This window comes from Rhinopithecus roxellana, chromosome 2 (genome assembly GCF_007565055.1).
Source record: "Rhinopithecus roxellana isolate Shanxi Qingling chromosome 2, ASM756505v1, whole genome shotgun sequence".
Lineage (NCBI taxonomy): Eukaryota > Metazoa > Chordata > Mammalia > Primates > Cercopithecidae > Rhinopithecus > Rhinopithecus roxellana.
Window position 1 is genome coordinate 18,235,178 of NC_044550.1, and position 13,654 is coordinate 18,248,831.

The following is a 13,654-nucleotide window of genomic DNA, read 5'->3' on the forward strand; positions in this document are numbered from 1 at the left end:
ACAGACAAATGAGTAACAAGCAAGGTGCAATTACAACTTCTTTCTTTTTGCAGTGAAGCTTACCGTTGATGCTAATATTCTTCATTGGGGTAAATCACTGTCAAAAGGGCAATTTTTTGTTGCTATTTTAATATGATTGTGTTCTGTTTAACCCAGGCATAAGCCCAATCTCACGCAGAGAAGTTCTAGGGGTTTTTTGAGAATCTGGCTTTTAATGTGTTGCTTTGACCCTTGTACTGTAATTCTCACTGTTGCCAGTAGCCACACTGGGCTACATCTCAGTAAACCGTTCCTTCTACTTGTACATCACTTTCCTCAGGTTTCACAGCTCATGTTTTCTTAAAGCCTTTTCGATTAAATGCCAGATTGGGAAAAAATAAGTAGAAAGACCATTATTGAAACAACGAGGGAAATTCAATTTAGATAATAGCATTTCAGTCAAAAATGAATGATTATGAATCCATTTAAAAGTGTGTTAGGGGCATGATGAATGGTTACATGACCCCAACCCACTTGTAGGAAGTAATCCTGCCACACTGTGCTTGAGTCCTTTTGACTTTTTCTATTCCTGTGTGAACAGCAAAGAAATTGTGATAAGAGTTACCAAATGCAGATTGTTTTACAGTTGACAAATACTAAGATAAAGGAGAAATTAAATGGTATTTAATACCTCTAAATACCATTTAATATCTCATTTAACCTCATTTGATGAAAATTATTTCCTCATTTGACTGTAGTGTTTTCATGTAGGCAGTAAGTCCCTAATTTTATAGAACATGGAATATGAGGGTCATTGAGTTAACCAAATTTCCAAAGGTCATTTGGGTAGTAGGTATCAGTGCTGGGATTCAACCTGGGTTCTGATTTCAAAGTTTTTCTAATCTATGCAGAATAAGAGTGGCAAGTCATAAGAGCTCTGCAGGAGTGTGGGGTAACATCAGGAACAGAAAAAGCCTTCAAAGTCAGAACAATCACCTGGTTGCACCCAGGGAACTCAGTGAACATCTTTGCAAATGCACAAAAGTCATAAATACTTATTGTAGAATATTGAGAAAAATTTTAAAGAAGGAAGAAAGGAAGGAGGAAGGGAGGACAGAAAATCCATTATACCTCAATCTGGAAATAGTCATTGCTGACACTTTGGTATATATACTCTCAGATTATTTTCCTTTATTTAAACCTATCCAAACCTACATGTAAAGACTTCTAACTAACAAGGCTTCATGAATAGCTTGTGATAGTGAATATGTCTCATGAGAGCTGATGGTTTTATAAAGGGCGGTTCCCCTGCACACATCCTTTTGCCTGCCACCATGTAAGACATGCCTTTGCTCCTCCTTTGCCTTCCACCATGATTGTGAGGCCTCCCCAGCCATGTGGAACTGAGTCCATTAAACCTCTTTTTCTTTATAAATTACCCAGTCTCATGTATGTCTTTATTAGCAGCATGAGAGCAGACTAATACAAACTTGTTTCTACTACTTCATTTTAATGACTGCATAGTATTCTATTGAAAGGATTAACCATAAACATGAAACTGTTTCTCTGGGACTTTGGACTGTCTCTGTAACCAGGTCTTTTAGGAGTTCCAGAAGCCTAATTATGCTGCAGGAAATGATTCACGATCTATTTGTAATAGCTGGCTGTTTCCTTTCCTCACTCGCTCCAGTGAACCTTGGAAGCATTCCCTGGGGGCCTGATGTTAGCTTCCAAGAAAAGCCAGACCTGAGTACTTGGTCAGCCTTTAGAAATAGAAATAGGGAAGAAACATTCCAATAGGAATCTTTCTAGATTCAAAAACGTTTCATTTTTAAACAACAGAAGAAAAAGGGCAACAAAATTTCCTGCTTCCTCCCAGCTGCTCAGTGAAGGGGAAGAAGCAAAGCGCAGTCATGGAAGTTGCTGAGTTTGCAGCATAGTTGAGCTCATTGTGCCGTTCTTCTAAGTTTTTGGTAATTAAAGCATTATAACATTGAAGCTAAAGTTCAAGTTTAGATGCCTTTGTGGATAACTCAGCTTCATTCTGAAAGCTTACCATAGAAGGCAGAATACCTGTTAGCCAAATTGGAGATAGAAAACTTCCAATTTGGAGATTTTCTAAATCTCTAAGAAAAAGAATTCTTTATTAAAATGTCACTAGATCCAGGAGCTTTGGGGTAATATGTGAAAACAAAATAAGAAAAAACAAAAACTAAAACCCTTGCTTTAATCTGCTTGGAAATGTGTAGAGTTTTAGCCTTGACAGTATTCAGCTGACAAAAGAAGGATTTTTCAATGTTTCAAGTGGTTTGGAAGGGGGATTTGTCCCCTTCCTGTGGGGTTCCTATAGCGAGCTTTGCTTGTACATTCTCGGTCCATGACATATATCACCTCCTGGCTCTGGCTTTGTGTCCTTCAGCTCTCCTCAGCACACATGGCTGGCTGGTGTCAAAGTTTACAGGCCTGTATGGAGAACTCAGCTTAGAGATCTAACTCTTCCATCAGTGAGGATTCTTTCCCACTGATTCAGTTTTAAGTGCTTCTAGACAACACCTAGCAGGCAGGCCTTCTTTTTTCTTCTTCTTCTTCTTTATGACAGGGTCTTCTGCTGTCACCTAGGCTGGAGTGTAGATTATGACTCACTTCAGCTTCACCCTCCTGGGCTCAAGCAATCCTCCCACCTCAGCCTCCCAACTATTTAGGACTATAGGTATGTGCCACCACATTCTAACTAATTTTTGTATTTTTTGTAGAGATGGGGTTTTGCCATGTTGTCCAGGCTGGTCTCAAGCTCCTGAGGTCAGCTCACCTCGGCCTCCCAATAGTGTTGGAATTATGGCTGTGAGCACTGCACCACCCTGCCAAGCAGTCCTTCCTAATCAGTTGGAGCTAGCATTGAACACTGAGACCCATTAGCCATCCTAGAGCTGGAGTTGGTACTTTGTTATACAAAACAACACTCTACATAGTCATACAGCTCTTTTAAAGCATCCCAACCTCTTGTCCGAACCTCTAGCACTCATTTTGATTTAAAGAACTGATCCTGGTCAGTTCACTCCATTCTCTCTCATATTATATAGTTTGATTTTCTTCAAGCAGATTAGATGCCTCTTTACAAATCCAAGGTCCTGGTTTTCTTTTTCTTTTTTTTTTTTTTTATTATACTTTTTAAGTTCTAGAGTACATGTGCACAACATGCAGGTTTGTTACATATGTATACATGTGCCATGTTGGTGTACCATGCTGTTTTGGTTACTGTAGTCTTGTAGTATATTTTGAAGTCAGATAGTGTGATGCCTCCAGCTTTGTTCTTTTGGCTTAGGATTGGTTTGGCAATGTGGACTCTTTTGGTTCCAAATGAACTCTAAAGTAGTTTTTTCCAATTCTGTGAAGAAAGTCATGGGTAGCTTAATGGGGATGGCATTGAATCTATAAATTACCTTGGGCAGTATGGCCATTTTCACAATATTGATTCTTCCTGTCCATTTGTTTGTATCCTCTTTTATTTCGTTGAGCAGTGGTTTGTAGTTTTCCTTGAAGAGGTCCTTCACATTCCTTGTAGGTTGGATTCCTAGGTATTTTTTCTCTTTGTAGCAATTGTGAATTGGAGTTCACTCATGATTTGGCTCTCTGTTTGTCTGTTATTGGTGTATAGGAATTATTGTGATTTTTGCAGACTGATTTTGTATCCTGAGACTTTGCTGAAGTTGCTTATCAGCTTAAGGAGATTTTGGGCTGAGACAATAGGGTTTTCTAAATATACAATCATGTCTTCTGCAAACAGGGACAGTTTGACTTCCTCTTTTCCTAATTGAATACCTTTATTTCTTTCTCCTACCTGATTTCCCTGACCAGAACTCCCAACACTATGTTGAACAGGAGTGGCAAGAGAGAGCATCCCTGTCTTGTGCCAGTTTTCAAAGGGAATGCTTCCAGTTTTTGCCCATTCAGTATGATATTGGCTGTGGGTTTGTCATAAATAGCTCTTATTATTTTGAGATATGTCCCATCAATACCTAGTTTACTGAGAGTTTTTAGCATGAAGGGCTGTTAAATTTTGGCAAAGGCCTTTTCTACAACTATTGAGATAATTATGTGGTGTCTGTCTTTGGTTCTATTTATATGATGGATTATGTTTATTGATTTACATATGTTGAACCAGCCTTGCATCCCAGGGAAGAAGCCGACTTGATGATGGTGGATAAGCTTTGTGATGTGCTGCTGGATTTGGTTTGCCAGTATTTTATTGAGGATTTTTGCATTGATGTTCATCAGGGATATTGGTCTAAAATTCCTTTTTTTGTTGTTGTATCTCTGCCAGGCTTTGGTATCAAGATGATGCTAGCCTCATACAAAGAGTTATGGAGGATTCCCTCTTTTTCTATTCATTGGAATAGTTTCAGAAGGAATGGTACCAGCTCATCTTTGTACCTCTAGTAGAATTTGGCTGTGAATCTGTCTGGTCCTGGACTTTTTTTGGTTGGTAGGCTATTAATTATTGCCTCAATTTCAGAGCCTGTTATTGGTCTATTCAGGAATTCAACTTCTTCCTGCTTTAGCCTTGAGAGGGTGTATGTGTCCAGGAACTTATCCATTTCTTCTAGATTTTCTAGTTTATTTGCGTAGAGGTGTTTATAGTATTCTCTGATGGTAGTTTGTATTTCTGTGGGGTTGGTGGTGATATCCCCTTTATCATTTTTTATTGCATGTATTTGATTCTTCTCTTTTCTTCTTTATTAGTCTTGCTAGCATCTATCAATTTTTTTTTTCATCTTTTCAAAACAAACAGCTCCTGGATTTATTGATTTTTTTGAAGGGTTTTTTGTGTCTCTGTCTCCTTCAGTTCTGCTCTGATCTTAGTTATTTCTTGCCTTCTGCTAGCTTTTGAATGTGTTTGTTCTTGCTTCTCTAGTTGTTTTAATTGTGATGTTAGGGTGTCAATTTTAGATCTTTCCTGCTTTCTCTTGTGGGCATTTAGTACTATAAATTTCCCTGTACACACTGCTTTAAATGTGTCCTAGAGATTCTGGTATGTTGTACCTTTGTTCTTATTGCTTCCAAAGAACGTCTTTATGTCTGCCTTCATTTCGTTATGTACCCAGTAGTCATTCAGTAGCAGGTTGTTCAGTTTCCATGTAGTGGAGTGGTTTTGAGTGAGTTTCTTAATCCTGAGTTCTAGTTTGATTGCACTGTGATCTAACACACAGTTTGTTATCATTTCCGTTCTTTTACATTTGCTGAGAAGTGCTTTACTTCCAACTATGTGGTCAATTTTGGACTAAGTGTGATGTGGTGCTGAGAAGAGTGTATATTCTGTTGATTTCAGCTGGAGAGTTCTGTAGATGTCTATTAGGTTGGCTTGGTGCAGAGATGAGTTCAATTTCTGGATATCCTTGTTAACTTTCTGTCTCATTGATCTGTCTAATGTTGTCAGTGGGATGTTAAAGTCTCCCATTATTATTGTGTTGGAGTCTAAGTCAATTTGTAGGTCTCTAAGGACTTGTTTTATGAATCTGGGTGCTCCTGTATTGGGTGCATATGTATTTAGGATAGTTAGCTCCTCTTGTTGAATTGATCCTTTCACCATTATGTAATGACCTTCTTTGTCTCTTCTGATCTTTGTTGGTTTAAAGTCTGTTTTATCAGAGACTAGGATTGCAACCCCTGCTTTTTTTTTTTTTTTTTTTTCCCATTTGCTTGGTAGATTTTCCTCCATCCCTTTATTTTGAGCCTATGTGTGTCTCTACACATGAAATGGGTCTCCTGAATACAGCACAGTGATGGGTCTTGACTCTTTATCCAATTTGCCAGTCTGTGTCTTTTAATTGGGACATTTAGTCCATTTACATTTAACGTTAATATTGTTATGTGTGAATTTGATCCTGTCATTATGCTGTTAGCTGGTTATTTTGCTAGTTAGTTGATGCCATTTCTCGGTAGCATCAATGGTCTTTACAATTTGGCATGTTTTTGCAGTGGCTGGTACTGTTGTTCCTTTCCATGTTTAGTGCTTTCTTCAGGAGCTCTTGTAAGGCACACCTGGTGGTGACAAAATCTCTCAGCATTTACTTGTCTATAAAGGATTTTATTTCTCCTTCACTTATGAAGCTTAGTTTGGCTGGATATGAAATTCTAGGTTGAAAATTCTTTTCTTTGAGAATGTTGCACATTGGCCCCCACTCTCTTCTGGCTTGTAGAGTTTCTGCTGAGAGATCCGCTGTTAGTCTGATGGGCTTACCTTTGTGGGTAACACAACCTTTCTCTCTGGCTGCCGTTAACAGTTTTCCCTTCATTTCAACCTTGGTTAATCTGACAATTATGTATCTTGGGGTTGCTCTTCTCGAAGAGTATCTTTGTGGTGTTCTCTGTATTTCCTGAATTTGAATGTTGGCCTCCTTGCTAGGTTGGGGAAGTTCTCCTGGATAATATCCTGAAGAGTGTTTTCCAACTTGGTTCCATTCTCCCTGTCACTTTCAGGTACACCAATCAGATGTAGATTTGGTATTTTCACATAGTCCCATATTTCTTGGAGGATTTGTTCATTTCTTTTTGCTCTTTTTTCTCTAAACTTCTCTTCTCACTTCATTTCATGCATTTGATCTTCAATCACTGATACCCTTTCTTCCACCTGATTGAATTGGCTACTGAAGCTTGTGCATGCGTCACATAGTTCTCGTGCCATGGTTTTCAGTTCTTCTCTATGCTGTTTATTCTGGGTAGCCATTTATCTAATCTTTTTTCAAGGTTTTTAGCTTCTTGGCAATGGGTTCGAAAATCCTTCTTTAGTTCAGAGAAGTTTGTTATTACCGATCGTCTGAAGCCTACTTCTGTCAACTCGTCAAAGTCATTCTCCATCCAGCTTTGTTCCATTGCTGGTGAGGAACTGTGTTCCTTTGGAGGAGAAGAGTGCTCTGATTTTTAGAATTTTCAGCTTTTCTGTTCTGGTTTCTCCCCATCTTTGTGGTTTTATCTACCTTTGATCTTTGATGATGGTGACGTACAGATGGGGTTTTTGTGTGGATGTCCTTTCTGTTTGTTAGTTTTCCTTCTAACAGTCAAGAGCCTCAGCTGCAGGTCTGTTGGAGTTTGCTGGAGGTCTACCCCAGACTCTGTTTGCCTGGATATCACCAGTGGAGGCTGCAGAACAGCAAATAGTGCAGAGCAGCAAATGTTGCTGCCTGATCCTTCCTCTAGAAGCTTTGTCTCAGAGGGGCACCCAGTCATATGAGGTGTCAGTTGACCCCTACTTGGAGGTCTCCCAGTTAGGCTACTCGAGGGTCAGGGACCCACTTGAGGGGGCAGTTGGTCCATTCTCAGATGTCGAACTCTGTGCTAGGAGAACCACTGCTCTCTTCAGAGCTGTCAGACAAGGACATTTAAGTCTGCAGAAGTTTCTGTTGTCTTTTGTTCAGCTATGCCCTGACCCCAGAGGTGGAGTCTACAGAGGCAAGCAGGACTCCTTGAGCTGAGGTGGGCTCCACCCAGTTCAAGCTTCCAGGCCGCTTTGTTTACCTACACAAGTCTCAGCAATGGTGGACACCCCTCCCCCAGCCTTGTTGCCACCTTGCAGTTGGATCTCAGACTGCTGTGCTGGCAGTGAGCTAGACTCCTTGGGCATGGGAACCTCTGAGCCAGGTGTGGGATATAATTTCCTGGTGTGCCATTTGCTAAGACCATTGGAAAAGTGCAGTATTAGGGTGGGAGTGTACCGATTTTCCAGGTACCGTCTGTCACAGCTTCCCTTGGCTGGGAAAAGGAATTCCCTGACCCCTTGCACTTCCTGGGTGAGGCAATTCCCTGCCCTGCTTTGGCTCACACTCCATGGGCTGCACCCACAGTCCAACAAGCCGCAGTGAGATGATCTCAGTACCTCAGTTGGAAATGCAGAAATCACCTGTCTTTGGCGTTGCTGTGGAGCTGTTCCTATTTGGCCATCTTGGAATTGCCTCGTCCTGGTTTTCATTTGGAAATTGAATGCAACCAAGTTCTGTAATATATCTACTCTCAGGAAAATAATATGACTATTTGTTCTCCTACAGAGGAATGAGGGATTCAGGTCTCTTGTATCTCTCTGTCATTGCCATGGGCTGCACTGTTCACAGCTGTTCTCAGCTGTATTGGATTGTTCCAAAGGACCTCCTGCTCTGGCAGCACACTAACCTAGAGAAGTCATGCTCGAGAGGCAGACACAAAATAGGGTAAAGAAAATTTGCACCTTAAGCAGTTTTCTCTTCTCTGTTGAACTTCTTCACCCCCATCACTTTAGTTGCTAACAAATAATAAGAAAAAAATAACCTTTGAACTTCTGGAGTTTTTTAAATAATTTTTTCCTTTTTGTTTTTAGTTGACACTTGTACATATTTATGAAATACAGAATGGTATTTCAATACATGTATACAATGTGTAATGATCAAATCAGGGTAATTAGCATAGCCATCACCTGAAATGTTTATCATTACTTTGTCTTGTGAGCATTCAAAAATTCTCTCTCCTAGCTTTTTGAGACTATCCAACAAATTATAGTTCACCATATTTACCCTCCAGTACTGCAGAACACCAGACTCACTCTTCCTACCTGTTATTTTGTATTAACCAAACTCTGCTATCCTCCCCTCCTCCACCTCCATACCCTTCCCAGCTTCTTTTTCTTTTTTTTTTTCTTTTAGATGGTGTCTCGCTCTGTCACCCAGGCTGGAGTGCAGTGGTGCAATCTCGGCTCACTGCAACCTCCACCTCCCAGGTTCAAGTGATTCTCTTGCCTCAGCTTCCTGAGTAGCTGGGATTACAGGCATGCACCACCATGCCTGGCTAATTTTTTGTATTTTTAGTAGAGACAGGGTTTCACCATGTTGGTCAGGCTGGTCTCAAACTCTTGACCTCGTGGTCTGCCCACCTCAGCCTCCCAAAGTGCCCAGCTTCTAATACCCACAATTCTACTCTCACTATTCATGCCCTCAATTTTGTTTTTTAGCTCCCACATATGAGCGAGAAAATCTGATATTTATCTTTCTGTCCCTGGCTTATTTCTGAGTCTTGGTTTTTAAGAAGGCTGTTCTTCATTTTAAGGAATAAGAAAGATGTACCTACTGTTTCTGCATTTGCATTATGGCTAATTTTTAAAGGTATCTTTTTGGTCTAATAAGAAGTATGTGGGAAATTGACTTTTTCCAATATCATTTGATAGCTTGATGAGAACATACTGTAGAGACTCTATTGTTTTGGCCTTTAAAGGAATAGAGAGTTCTGTATCTCCAAGGTATGCTTTTCTATAAGACCATGAAGACCTTCTAAATGCCCAACCTTGCTACAGTCTATGTGGTGAATAGGTACTTGTTTGAGTTTTACATGAGCATTATTCTAACTGTAATTTTAGATATTTACACCATCATCTACTTATTTGACTCCTTCATGGATTTCCTTATAGATAGCCTCTGTGATGAGTGACTGAATACCCTATATTTGAAATCCACTATAGGAGATGGATTACATTTGTTTTCTATTGCTACCTAACAATATTTCCACAAATAGCAGTTTAAAATAACACACATTTATTATCTCATGGTTTCTGTGAGTTAAGAGTCTGGGTGGGCATGGTGTCACTAGAGTCTCTGCTTCAGGGTCTTCCAAGGCTATAATCAAGGTATCAGGGAGGGCTGTGGTCTCATCCAAGACTCAACTGTGGAAGGATCCACTTCCAAGTTCAGGCAGTTCTAGGCATAATTCAATTCGTTGCATGTGACTCATTTTCTTGCTGGCTGGAGGCTGCCCTCAACTCCCTGAAGCCTCCCACAGTTCCTTGCCACATGGGATTCCCCAATAGGACCACTTGCTTCCTCAGTGCTAGCAAAGAAATGACCCCGGCAAGAGGGGTTCTAAAATCATACATGGCGTATGCATATAGTCATGTACATGTCGTACAATGGTCCATTTAAATATATCTGATTTGTAATATTAAAAAGTATCTTCAGTTCTACCCTAAAATATTCTTAAATATGATCTGTGTTTGAAGTATCTGAATGGGAGTCAAGGACTTAGAATCCTTCGTCTAAGTCCTTCAAGATCATGAGAAACTTTCTCTGTATATGATGCATTTTCACAGGGCTATGATAATCCTGGGAGGACTACTTTGCAAGATACTGTTTCCACTTTGGTGTGCTAGCTTTTACCCTATATTCAAAAGCAAATGTCCCTCTATTCATATGTTTATGATATCACTGAGGAACTGGCTGCCATAAATTTTCTCCTTAAATGAGTCACACTTGTATGCAAAGAATACCAAGTTATTTTTATTAAAATGTTAAGTTATTTTTATTAAAATGTTAAGCCTCAAGGTATTTTTAAAAATAGCATTAATGGGGGGTTGGTCAAGTGTGCACTGGTATTCTTAACAAGTCTGTATCTTGTCAAGTTGGTTCCAACTTGATTAATCCAAGAAGATTAGCCAGCTGTCCTAAACAACTTCTTTTTTGCTCCGAAGTTTGTGTGGCCTTATTAAAACACCCCTGGAAAGGCCTTTTAAGACTCACTGTTAAATACTGGCTTGATTCCCACCCTCCTGTTCTGCTACAGAAAACCTGTCATTTCCTCGGGCATGAAGGAAATCCTCCCATTAGAGGGAGTGGTTGGCAACTCCTGATATGAGGTCATGGGCTATTTTGTCCCAAGAGTAAGATTTCCCTTTGACCTGGCAATGCCACCTCTAAACTCCCAGCATTTTCAAAGGAGATGAAAAAATGCCTTATTGAAATCTGGGTTAATGTAGTTGTTTTGGTTAATTTAAAACTTGAAAAAATCAAATAATGAAGATGTGATCTTAGTTTACATCCAACGAAGCCCTTAACTGTTCCAATAAACAAGTATTAGTCATTTTAAAAAATTCTAGTCTCAACAAACCTCATAAAACATATATTTCTGAGTAAGTAGTTGTGATTTGAGAATGCCAGCCACTCCTCTCTTTTACTTCTTCTATAACCTACGTGTGTTTTGGTCAGAGTGCATAATGTTTAGTCATTTAAAAAAATGTCAACAAGACAATGGATACTTTGGTCCCTAACTTACCTGTCAATATATTTTAAATTTCTAATGTTTCCTTCTAACCTTACACCCCGGGTCCCTGCCTGTTTTCTCTTCCTTGCCGTTCTCATTTGCCTCTAGAGTCTTCCCATTGGTTACTTGTTCTTATAACTCTTGTATGTGTATAGTGATGGGTGTTCAGAATGGGGTAGGGTGGTAAGTGCTGTTTCCCCTTTCCCTGGATTCCCACCAGCTCATGAATTTCAGAACTTCTACCTTCCCTGAAGGATCAGGGAAGTTGCTGCATTCGCTCTCCTCTCTTGGGTGAGATGTCCAGATGTCAGGCCACACTCTTGGTCTATGAGTCCCAACTGAGTGAGGCTATGGAGCCTTCCCTTCAGCTCTCTCAGTCCCATCCAGTCTCATGTTTTCCTCCATCTTGTAAACCCTCAGAAAAGACTTTGCCCCTGGAAGGGGGAGGGTGGTGAAGTTCTGTAATCATCCAGCTATTCTGGCTAAGAACATCTCTTGGGTCAAGGATGGGATGAGAGCAAGCTTATCGAACAGGATGCCCCAGGGTCAAAGGAAATGATATGATGCCTTTACCCATCTTGGGTAAAGATCCAGCCCTTCACAGTCTTGCTTTAGGAGTGATACAACTGGCATTTTGCTCTCTGACTGGGTCTTTTTCAGTTTATCCATTATCCAGAGGAGAGATGGGCACTATGAATTAATGTCCTCAAATGCCAATAATGAGCATCAACCTGGTTCTGCTCTCTCCTTTCCCTCACAGGGAAGCAGACCTGAGGGAAGCAAATGGGATTTTTGTGGGCAGCACAGCTTGTGAGCAACTTCATGGGGCCTGATCAGGAAGGCAGACAAAGAGCCGGATGTCCTGTGAAATGAGGGCACTTGGGATGTGGGCCACCAGGCCAAGTTTAGTTCTTCCTGCTTTCAGCCAAGCACAGGAGGTAGACCAAAGCTCTGTGAAACCTGCTAAAATAGGCCTGGTCAGTATCCAGGGCACAGCATGAGAGAATCAAAAGGTGGACATCCTCAGTGAGTCAGGCTGACAGAAAAGGACAGAGGTCATGATCCTTGAGGGAGCCAGAGCTGACTCAGCTTCAGTGCTGGCTGTGGTCTCCAGTGTATTTGAGGTAGGAGCAAAACTGTGTCCCTAACTTGTCATATACTCTAAATTAAGAGTCATGACTTTGACCAACTCAGACTTCAGTAAGGTGACCATTTTCTTTTTTTTCTTTCTTCCTTTTTTTTTTTTTTTTTGAGATGGAGTCTCACTCTGTGGCTGGAGTGCACAATCTTGGTTTACTGCAACCTCCACCTCCTGGGTTCATGCCATTCTCCTGCCTCAGCCTCCCGAGTAGCTACAGGTACCCGTCACCATGCCTTGCTAATTTTTTTGTATTTTTTTTTTTAAGTAGAGACGGGGTTTCACCATGTTAGCCAGGATGTTCTCAATCTCCTGACCTCATGATCCACCCGCCTTGGCCTCCCAAAGTGCTCGGATTACAGGCATGAGCCACCGCACCCGGCCAAGGTGACCATTTTGTATATTGGAACTCAAAGATTCCATTAAAAAGACAGAAAAGGAACCTAGATGACTAGGAAAATGGTATGGCCAGTGGCCTGATGTAGAGAACTGATTATCTACACAGAATCTAAAACATCCTGCTTCACCCAAAGTGCACATCAAAAAGAGAACTCCCCTCCAACCTTCTGTTAGCATTTGCCTTGGTTTTAGCTCAGCAAAGGTAATATTCATGTGCAGGCAGAGAACGAAAGATGAGTCTATATTATTTTCCTTTTGGTGATGGGAGCAAGCTTATTGAACAGGATGCCCCAGGCCCAAAGGAAATGATATATCTGTCTAAGGGCTTCTGTGAGGCCACTATAAGCTCCCAGAGCATCGGTAGAATTGCTGGGCCCTGTTGCCATGACAGCGTCATCTCGAGCAGTGGCTGCACTCCTGCAGAACCTACAGTTTGAACTCTGTCTCTGTGGTCCAGTTCATTCTTCTATAGAACTGTGTTTACCTCGGGGTGCATTGGGTAGAGTGAGGGAGAAGTGGCTGCAGGGACTGACACTGCCCCTACTGGCACCGACTCTGCCTGATGGCACCTCATCCCCATCCTTCTTCATGTCCTCCTGGCTCATGGGCCAAAGAGGCCTCTCATTATCCACATTATCACAGGCTTGTCCCCACAACCCATTAATGGTCAGCTCTGCCAATTGCCAACTGTAACCTTGGGCAAATTAGTCAGCCTCTCTGACTCTCAGTTTCTTTTTCTTAAAATAAGGGATACAATACTTCCTCTCAGGATTTATGTGCAGATCAGTTTGAGGAGTGTAACATTTGTATAGCACTTAACATAGTACCGAGCCATGAGAGGCATTCAATAAACAGGAAGCTATTATTCTTATTAGCAGTATTATTAAGATTAATAATAAATGGAATTATATTTGTAATAACAATAGTAATAATGTACTATTAATAGTAATAACTATTATTATTACTTGTGGCTTATTTAGGTTGGCTAATGTTCATATATTTGTAATGCACACATATGTGTATATATTCCAACACATACGCTCCAGTTTCTGACTCCAAACACCTAACTATTTGAATGTCTAGCATTTATTT